Here is an 8802-nt window from a genome sequence, read left to right as displayed (position 1 = left end):
TCTCTGGGCCCACTCGGTAATGCATCATCATAATGAGCTCAAAGTGACCAAGTGTCTGGTCATGGGATCATGCATTGCGGTACGAGTAAAGTGACTTGCCGGTAACGAGATTGAACGAGGTATTGGGATACCGATGATCGAATCTCGGGCAAGTAACATACCGATTGACAAAGGGAATTGTATACGGGGTTGCTTGAATCCTCGACATCGTGGTTCATCCGATGAGATCATCGAGGAGCATGTGGGAGCCAACATGGGTATCCAGATCCCGCTGTTGGTTATTGGCCGGAGAGTCGTCTCGGTCATGTCTACATGTCTCCCGAACCCGTAGGGTCTACACACTTAAGGTTCGGTGACGCTAGGGTTGTAGAGATATTAGTATGCAGCAAACCGAAAGTTGTTCGGAGTCCCGGATGAGATCCCGGATGTCACGAGGAGTTCCGAAATGGTCCGGAGGTAAAGAATTATATATGGGAAGTCGAGTTTCGGCCATCGGGAAAGTTTTGGGGGTCACCGGTATTGTACAGGGACCACCGGAAGGGTCCCGGGGGTCCACCGGGTGGGGCCACCTATCCCGGAGGGCCCCATGGGCTGAAGTGAGAGGGGAACCTGCCCCTGGTGGGCTGGTGCGCCCCCCTTGGGCCCCCCTACGCCTAGGGTTGGGAACCCTAGGGAAGGGGCGCCTCCACTTGCCTTGGGGGGCAAGGCACCCCCCTTGGCCGCCGCCCCCCTAGGAGATCCCATCTCCTAGGGCCAGCGCCCCCCCTAGGGACCCTATATATAGAGGAGGGGAGGGAGGGCAGCCGCACCCTTGCACTTGGCGCCTCCCTTCCCCTTGCTACACCTCTCCCTCCCGCAGATGCTTGGCGAAGCCCTGCCGGGATCCCTGCTACATCCACCACCACGCCGTCGTGTTGCTGGATGTTCATCAACCTCTCCTTCCCCCTTGCTGGATCAAGAAGGAGGAGACGTCACGCTGACCGTACATGTGCTGAACGCGGAGGTGCCGTCCATTCGGCGCTAGGATCTCCGGTGATTTGGATCACGACGAGTACGACTCCCTCAACCTCGTTCTCTTGAACGCTTCCGCTCGCGATCTACAAGGGTATGTAGATGCACTCCTCTCTCTCGTTGCTAGATGAACTCATAGATTGATCTTGGTGAACGTAGGAATTTTTTTATTTTATGTAACGTTCCCCAACAGTGGCATCATGAGCTAGGTCTATGCGTAGTTCTCTTTGCACGAGTAGAACACAAATCTGTTGTGGGCGTAGATGTTGTCAACTTTCTTGCCACTACTAGTCTTATTTTGCTTCAGCGGTATTGTGGGATGAAGCGGCCCAGACCGACCTTACACGTACGCTTACGTGAGACAGGTCCCACTGACTAACATGCACTAGTTGCATAAGGTGGCTAGCGGGTGTCTGTCTCTCCCACTTTAGTTGGAGCGGATTCGATGAAAAGGGTCCTTATGAAGGGTAAATAGAAGTTGACAAATCACGTTGTGGTTTTTTCGTAGGTAAGAAAACGTTCTTGCTAGAACCCTACTGCAGCCACGTAAAAGATGCAACAACAATTAGAGGACGTCTAACTTGTTTTTGCAGCAATTGCTTTGTGATGTGATATGGCCAAAAGTTGTGATGAATGATGAATGATATATTGTGATGTATGATATCATGTTCTTGTAATAGGAATCATGACTTGCATGTCGATGAGTATGACAACCGGCAGGAGCCATAGGAGTTGTCTTAATTATTGTATGACCTGCGTGTCAATGATTTAACGCCATGTAATTACTTTACTTTATTGCTAAGCCGTTAGCTATAGTAGTAGAAGTAATAGTTGGCGAGCAACTTCATGGAGACACGAGGATGGAGATCATGATGATGGAGATCATGGTGTCATGCTAGTGACGAAGATGATCATGGAGCCCCGAAGATGGAGATCAAAGGAGCTATATGATATTGGCCATATCATGTCACTACTTTTGATTGCATGTGATGTTTATCATGTTTTTGCATCTTGTTTACTTAGAACAATGGTAGTAAATAAGATGATCCCTCATAATAATTTCAAGAAATTGTCTCCCCTAACTGTGCGCCGCTGCGACAGTTCGTTGTTTCGAAGCACCACATGATGATCGGGTGTGATAGATTCTAACGTTCACATACAACGGGTGTAAGACAAATTTACACATGCAAAACACTTAGGTTAACTTGACGAGCCTAGCATGTACAGACATGGCCTCGGAACACGGAGACCGAAAGGTCGAACATGAGTCGTATGGAAGATACGAGCAACATGGAGATGTTCACCGATGATGACTAGTCCGTCTCACGTGATGATCGGACACGGCCTAGTCGACTCGGATCATGTATCACTTAGATGACTAAAGGGATGTCTAATCTGAGTGGGAGTTCAGTAAATAATTTGATTAGATGAACTTAATTATCATGAACTTAGTCTAAAATCTTTGCAAAAATGTCTTGTAGATCAAATGGCCAACGCTCATGTCAACATGAACTTCAACGCGTTCCTAGAGAAAACCAAGCTGAAAGATGATGGCAGCAACTATACGGACTGGGTCCGGAACCTGAGGATCATCCTCATAGCTGCCAAGAAAGCATATGTCCTAGAAGGACCGCTAGGTGAAGCACCCATCCCAGAGAACCAAGACATTATGAACGCTTGGCAGTCACGTGCTGATGATTACTCCCTCGTTCAGTGCGGCATGCTTTACAGCTTAGAACCGGGGCTCCAAAAGCGTTTTGAGCAACACGGAGCATATGAGATGTCCGAGGAGCTGAAAATGGTTTTCCAAGCTCACGCCCGGGTCAAGAGATATGAAGTCTCCGACAATTTCTATAGTTGTAAGATGGAGGAAAATAGTTCTGTCAGTGAGCACATACTCAAAATGTCTGGGTTGCACAACCGCTTGTCCCAGCTGGACATTAACCTCCCGGACGAGGCGGTCATTGACATAATCCTTCAGTCGCTCCCACTAAGCTACAAGAGCTTTGTGATGAACTACAATATACAGGGGATGGTGAAAACTATTCCTGAAGTATTTTCGATGCTGAAGTCAGCAGAGGTAGAAATCAAAAAGGAACATCAAGTGTTGATGGTCAATAAAACCACCAAGTTCAAGAAAGGCAAGGGTAAGAAGAACTTCAAGAAGGACGGCAAGGATGTTGCCGCGCCCGGTAAGCCAGTTGCCAGGAAGAAGTCAAAGAATGGACCCAAGCCTGAGACTGGGTGCTTTTATTGCAAAGGGAAGGGTCACTGGAAGCGGAACTACCCCAAATACTTAGCGGACAAGAAGGCCGGCAACACTAAAGTTATATGTGATATACATGTAATTTATGTGTACCTTACTAGTGCTCGTAGTAGCTCCTGGGTATTTGATACCGGTGCCGTTGCTCATAATTGTAACTCAAAGCAGGAGCTGCGGAATAAGCGGAGACTGGCGAAGGACGAGGTGACGATGCGCGTCGGGAATGGTTCCAAGGTCGATGTGATTGCCGTCGGCACGCTACCTCTACATTTACCTACGAGATTAGTTTTAAACCTCAATAATTGTTATTTAGTGCCAAGTTTGAGCATGAACATTGTATCTGGATCTCGTTTAATACGAGATGTCTACTCATTTAAATCCGAGAATAATGGTTGTTCTATTTATATGAGAGATATGTTTTATGGTCATGCCCCGATGGTTAATGGTTTATTCTTAATGAATCTCGAACGTAATGTTACACATATTCATAGTGTGAATACCAAAAGATGTAAAGTTGATAACGATAGTCCCACATACTTGTGGCACTGCCGCCTTGGTCACATTGGTGTCAAGCGCATGAAGAAGCTCCATGCTGATGGACTTTTAGAGTCTCTCAATTATGAATCATTTGACACATGCGAACCATGCCTCATGGGAAAAATGACCAAGACTCCGTTCTCCGGAACAATGGAGCGAGCAACCAACTTATTGGAAATCATACATACCGATGTGTGCGGTCCAATGAGCGTTGAGGCTCGCGGAGGATATCATTATGTTCTCACTCTCACTGATGACTTGAGTAGATATGGGTATGTCTACTTGATGAAGCACAAGTCTGAGACCTTTGAAAATTTCAAGGAATTTCAGAATGAGGTAGAGAATCAACGTGACCGAAAGATAAAGTTCTTACGATCAGATCATGGAGGAGAATATTTAAGTCACGAATTTGGTACGCACTTAAGGAAATGTGGAATCGTTTCACAACTCACGCCGCCTGGAACACCTCTGCATAATGGTGTGTCCGAACGTCGTAATCGCACTCTATTGGATATGGTGCGATCTATGATGTCTCTTACCGATTTACCGGTATCATTTTTGGGATACGCTCTAGAGACAGCTACATTCACTTTAAATAGGGCTCCGTCTAAATCCGTTGAGACGACACCGTATGAATTATGGTTTGGGAAGACACCTAAGCTGTCATTTTTAAAAGTTTGGGGATGCGATGCTTATGTCAAGAAACTTCAACCTGAAAAGCTCGAACCCAAGTCAGAAAAATGCGTCTTCATAGGATACCCTAAGGAAACCATTGGGTATACCTTCTACTTAAGATCCGAGGGCAAGATCTTTGTTGCCAAGAATGGATCCTTTCTGGAAAAAGAGTTTCTCTCGAAAGGAGTAAGTGGGAGGAAAGTAGAACTCGATGAAGTACTACCTCTTGAACCGAAAAGTAGTGCAGCTCAGGAAAATGTTGCTGTGGTGCCTACACCGACTGAAGAGGAAATTAATGATGATGATCAAAGTACTTCGGATCAAGTTGCTACTGAACTTCATAGGTCCACAAGGACACGTTCCACACCAAAGTGGTATGGCAACCCTGTCCTGGAAATCATGTTGTTAGACAACGGTGAACCTTCGAACTATGAAGAAGCGATGGCGGGCCCAGATTCCAAGAAATGGCTTAAAGCCATGCAATCCGAGATAGAATCCATGTATGAAAACAAAGTATGGACTTTGACAAACTTGCCGGATGATCAGTGAGCGATAGAAAATAAATGGATCTTTAAGAAGAACACGGACGCGGATGGTAATGTTACCATCTATAAAGCTCGACTTGTTGCTAAGGGTTATCGACAAGTTCAAGGGGTTGACTGCGATGAGACTTTCTCTCCCGTAGCGAAGCTGAAGTCCGTCCGAATCATGTTAGCAATTGCCGCATACTATGATTATGAGATATGGCAGATGGACGTCAAAACGGCATTCCTTAACGGCTATCTTAAGGAAGAACTGTATATGATGCAGCCGGAAGGTTTTGTCGACCCTAAGAATGCTAACAAGGTATGCAAGCTCTAGCGATCCATTTATGGGCTGGTGCAAGCATCTCGGAGTTGGAACATTTTCTTTGATGAGGTGATCAAAGCGTTTGGGTTTATGCAGACTTATGGAGAAGCCTGCGTTTACAAGAAAGTGAGTGGGAGCTCTGTAGCATTTCTCATATTATATGTAGATGACATACTTCTGATGGGAAATGATATAGAACTTTTGGACAGCATTAAGGCCTACTTGAATACGTGTTTTTCAATGAAGGACCTTGGAGAAGCTGCTTACATATTAGGCATCAAGATCTATAGGAATAGATCGAGACGCCTCATAGGTCTTTCACAAAGCACATACCTTGATAAGATATTGAAGAAGTTCAATATGGATCAGTCCAAGAAAGGGTTCTTGCCTGTATTGCAAGGTGTGAGATTGAGCTCGGCTCAATGCCCGACCACGGCAGAAGATAAAGAAGAGATGAGTGTTATCCCCTATGCCTCAGCCATAGGATCTGTTATGTATGCCATGCTGTGTACCAGACCTGATGTAAACCTTGCCATAAGTTTGGTAGGAAGGTACCAAAGTAATCCCGGCAAGAAACACTGGACAACGGTCAAGAATATCCTGAAGTACCTGAAAAGGACAAAGGACATGTTTCTCGTTTATGGAGGTGACGAAGAGCTCGTCGTAAAGGGTTACGTCGATGCTAGCTTTGACACGGATCTAGATGACTCTAAGTCACAAACCGGATACATGTATATGTTGAATCGTGGAGCAGTAAGCTGGTGCAGTTGCAAGCAGAGCGTCGTGGTGGGATCTACATGTGAAGCGGAGTACATGGCAGACTCGGAAGCAGCGCATGAAGCAATATGGATGAAGGAGTTCATCACCGACCTAGGAGTCATACCCAATGCACCGGGGCCGATCACTCTCTTCTGTGAGGACACTGGAGCTATTGCCCTTGCCAAGGAGCCCAGGTTTCACAAGAAGACCAGGCACATCAAGCGTCGTTTCAACTCCATCCGTGAAAATGTTCAAGATGGAGACATAGATATTTGCAAAGTACATACGGATCTGAATGTGGCAGATCCATTGACTAAACCTTTTCCGCGAGCAAAACATGATCAACACCAGAACTCTATGGGTGTTCAATTCATCACAATGTAACTAGATTATTGACTCTAGTGCAAGTGGGAGACTGTTGGAAATATGCCCTAGAGGCAATAATAAAAGGATTATTATTATATTTCCTTGTTCATGATAATTGTCTTTTATTCATGCTATAATTTTATTGTCCGGAAATCGTAATACACGTGTGAATACATAGACCACAACATGTCCCTAGTGAGCCTCTAGTTGACTAGCTCGTTGATCAACAGATAGTCATGGTTTCCTGACTATGGACATTGGATGTCATTGATAACGAGATCACATCATTAGGACAATGATGTGATGGACAAGACCCAATCCTAAGCATAGCACAAGATCTTGTAGTTCGTTTGCTAGAGCTTTTCCAATGTCAAGTATCTTTTCCTTAGACCATGAGATCGTGTAACTCCCGGATACCATAGGAGTGCTTTGGGTGTACCAAACGTCACAACGTAACTGGGTGACTATAAAGGTATACTACGGGTATCTCCGAAAGTGTCTGTTGGGTTGACACGGATCGAGACTGGGATTTGTCACTCCGTATGATGGAGAGGTATCTTTGGGCCCACTCGGTAATGCAGCATCATAATGAGCTCAAAGTGACCAAGTGTCTGGTCACGGGATCATGCATTGCGGTATGAGTAAAGTGACTTGCCGGTAACAAGATTGAACGAGGTATTGGGATACCAACGATCGAATCTCGGGAAAGTAACATACCGATTGACAAAGGGAATTGTATATGGGGTTGCTTGAATCCTCGACATCGTGGTTCATCCAATGAGATCATCGAGGAGCATGTGGGAGACAACATGGGTATCCAGACCCCGCTGTTGGTTATTGGCAGGAGAGCCGTCTCGGTCATGTCTACGTGTCTCCCGAACCCGTAGGGTCTACACACTTAAGGTTCAGTGACGCTAGGGTTGTAGAGATATTAGTATGCAGCAAACAAAAGTTATTCGGAGTCCCAGATGAGATCCCGGACTTCACGAGGAGTTCTGGAATGGTCTAGAGGTAAAGAATTATATATGGAAGTCGAGTTTTGGCCATCGGGAAAGTTTCGAGGGTCACCGGTATTGTACCGGGACCACCGGAAGGGTCCCGGGGGTCCACCGGGTGGGGCCACCTATCTCGGAGGGCCCCATGGGCTGAAGTGGGAGGGGAACCAGCCCCTGGTGGGCTGGTTCTCCCCCCTTGGGCCCCCCTATGCCTAGGGTTGGGAACCCTAGGGGAGGGGGCGCCTCCACTTGCCTTGGGGGGCAAGGCACCCCCCTTGGCCGCCGCCCCCCCTAGGATATCCCATCTCCTAGGAACGGCGCACCCCCTGGGGACCCTATATATGGAGGGGGGAGGGAGGGCAGCCGCACCCTTGCACTTGGCGCCTCCCTTCCCCTTGCTACAACTCTCCCTCCCGCAGACGCTTGGCGAAGCCCTGCCGGGATCCCTGCTGCATCCACCACCATGCCGTCGTGCTGCTGGATCTTCATCAACCTCTCCTTCCCCCTTGCTGGATCAAGAAGGAGGAGACGTCACGCTGACCGTACGTGTGTTGAACGCGAAGGTGCCGTTCGTTCGGCGCTAGGATCTTCGGTGATTTGGATCACGACGAGTACGACTCCCTCAACCTCGTTCTCTTGAATGCTTCCGCTCGCAATCTACAAGGGTATGTAGATGCACTCCTCTCTCTCGTTGCTAGATGAACTCATATATTGATCTTGGTGAACATAGGAATTTTTTTATTTTATGCAACGTTCCCCAATAGAAGTCTCCATCAACGTGGATGTATGATAGCACCACCTATCGGAACCACGTCTCAAAAATCTCCATGTCTTTGATACGTCTCCAATGTATCTATAATTTTTGATTGTTCCATGCTATTATATTACCCGTTTTGGATGTTTATGGGCTTTATTTTACACATTTATATCATTTTTGGGACTAACCTACTAACCGGAGGCCCAGCCCGTATTGCTGTTTTTTTTGCCTATTTTAGTATTTCGAAGAAAAGGAATATCAAACGGAGTCCAAACGGAATGAAACCTTCGGGAGCGTGATTTTTGGAACAAACGTGATCCAGAGGACTTGGAGTGCAAGCCAAGAAGCAGTCGAGGCGGCCATGAGGGTGGAGGGTGCGCCCACCCCTACAGGGCATGCCCCCTATCTCGTGGGCCCCTCAGGCGGCCACTGACCTACTTCTTCCTCCGATATATACCCACGTACGCCGAAAACATCCAGGGAGCCAACGAAAAACAATTTCCACCGCTGTAACCTTTTGTATCCGCGAGATCCCATCTTGGAGCCTTCACCGGCACTCCGCCGGAGGGGGAATCGACTATGGAGGGCTT

Source organism: Triticum dicoccoides, chromosome 6B, assembly GCF_002162155.2.
Source record: "Triticum dicoccoides isolate Atlit2015 ecotype Zavitan chromosome 6B, WEW_v2.0, whole genome shotgun sequence".
Lineage (NCBI taxonomy): Eukaryota > Viridiplantae > Streptophyta > Magnoliopsida > Poales > Poaceae > Triticum > Triticum dicoccoides.
The sequence above is the reverse complement of the archived record's forward strand: the minus strand, read 5'-3'. Positions refer to the sequence as shown.